We start from the raw sequence: 2,241 nt of genomic DNA, 5'->3' as shown, positions 1-2,241 counted from the left end.
ACCCATACTCAGAATTCGTTCTCTGCATTTAACCCATCCAAAGTGCACACACACACACACACACACACACACACACACACACCGTGAACACACACCCTGAGCAGTGGGCAGCCATTTATGCTGCGGCGCCCGGGGAGCAGTTGGGGGGGGGGGGGGATTCGGTGCCTTGCTCAAGGGCACCTCAATCGTGGCCGGCCCGAGACTCGAACCCACAACCTTCGGGTTAGGAGTCAGACTCTCTAACCATTAGGCCACGACTGCCCCATGTGGTGTTTACTGTAGTGTTCACTGTAGTGTTTACTGTGGTGTTTACTGTGGTGTTTACTGTAGTGTTTACTGTGGTGTTTACTGTAGTGTTTACTGTAGTGTTTACTGTAGTGTTTAATGTGGTGTTTACTGTAGTGTTCACTGTAGTGTTTACTGTAGTGTTCACTGTAGTGTTCACTGTAGTGTTTGCTGTAGTGTTTACTGTAGTGTTCACTGTGGTGTTTACTGTAGTGTTTACTGTAGTGTTCCCTGTAGTGTTTACTGTAGTGTTTAATGTGGTGTTTACTGTAGTGTTTACTGTGGTGTTTACTGTGGTGTTTACTGTAGTGTTTGCTGTAGTGTTTACTGTAGTGTTTACTGTAGTGTTTACTGTGGTGTTTACTGTAGTGTTTACTGTGGTGTTTACTGTAGTGTTTGCTGTAGTGTTCCCTGTAGTGTTTACTGTAGTGTTTACTGTGGTGTTTACTGTAGTGTTTACTGTGGTGTTTACTGTGGTGTTTACTGTGGTGTTCACTGTAGTGTTTGCTGTGGTGTTCACTGTGGTGTTTACTGTGGTGTTTACTGTAGTGTTCACTGTAGTGTTCACTGTAGTGTTCACTGTAGTGTTTGCTGTAGTGTTTACTGTAGTGTTCACTGTGGTGTTTACTGTAGTGTTTACTGTAGTGTTTGCTGTAGTGTTTACTGTGGTGTTTACTGTAGTGTTTACTGTGGTGTTTACTGTGGTGTTCACTGTAGTGTTTGCTGTGGTGTTCACTGTGGTGTTTACTGTGGTGTTTACTGTGGTGTTTACTGTGGTGTTTACTGTAGTGTTTGCTGTAGTGTTTACTGTGGTGTTTACTGTAGTGTTTACTGTGGTGTTTACTGTGGTGTTTACTGTGGTGTTCACTGTAGTGTTTGCTGTGGTGTTCACTGTGGTGTTTACTGTGGTGTTTACTGTAGTGTTCACTGTAGTGTTCACTGTAGTGTTTACTGTGGTGTTTACTGTGGTGTTTACTGTAGTGTTTACTGTGGTGTTTACTGTAGTGTTTACTGTGGTGTTTACTGTGGTGCTTACTGTAGTGTTTACTGTGGTGTTTACTGTAGTGTTTACTGTGGTGTTTACTGTAGTGTTTACTGTGGTGTTTACTGTAGTGTTTACTGTAGTGTTTACTGTGGTGTTTACTGTGGTGTTCACTGTAGTGTTTGCTGTGGTGTTCACTGTAGTGTTTACTGTGGTGTTTACTGTGGTATAAAGAAATTCACCGCCTAATCTATAATGTTGACAAAAGAAAAAGGATAATAAATAAATAAATACATAAATAAATAAATAAATAAATAAATAAATAAACGAATGAACGAATGAATGAACGAACAAATTAATAAATAAATAAATGAGTTGCAGGAGACGTGTGAGTTAAATAAAAGTTATAAAATTTGCTCTTATTAGTTTATGATATTGAAATGTGTTTTAAATTCAAGTTTTATTTAATTAAATTTAAATTTTAAGTAAAATTTTATTACATTTATTTCATGAAGATTTATTATATATTTATAATATTAAGGTACCAATGATTATAGAATGTACCATTATATTTAAATATTTAAATGTGTGTATGAGCTTTTGTCTGTATAAGTGTTTGTAAACATGTGTGTGTGTGTGTGTGTGTGTGTGTGTGTGTGTGTGTGTGTGTGTGTGTGTGTATGTGTGTGTGTGTGTGTGTGTGTGTGTGCATTTAGAGCAGTAGACGTGTTTTACTGTGTGTTTATTTATCTCATCCTGTAGGGATAATTTTGCTTCTGCAATATTCAAGTGTGTGTGTGTGTGTGTGTGTGTGTGTGTATGTGTGTGTGCCCATGTGTGTGTGTGTCTGTCTGTGTGTATTTGTGTGTGTCTGTCTGTTTGTGTGTGTGTGTGTGTGTGTGTGTGTGTGTGTGTGTGTGTGTGTGTCTAACAGCGTCTCTAAGATGCTCCATCTCTCATAAATTTCTTGCCAT

Source organism: Tachysurus fulvidraco, chromosome 17 (assembly GCF_022655615.1).
Source record: "Tachysurus fulvidraco isolate hzauxx_2018 chromosome 17, HZAU_PFXX_2.0, whole genome shotgun sequence".
In the NCBI taxonomy this organism is placed as follows: Eukaryota; Metazoa; Chordata; class Actinopteri; order Siluriformes; family Bagridae; genus Tachysurus; species Tachysurus fulvidraco.
This window is presented reverse-complemented; position numbering follows the sequence as displayed.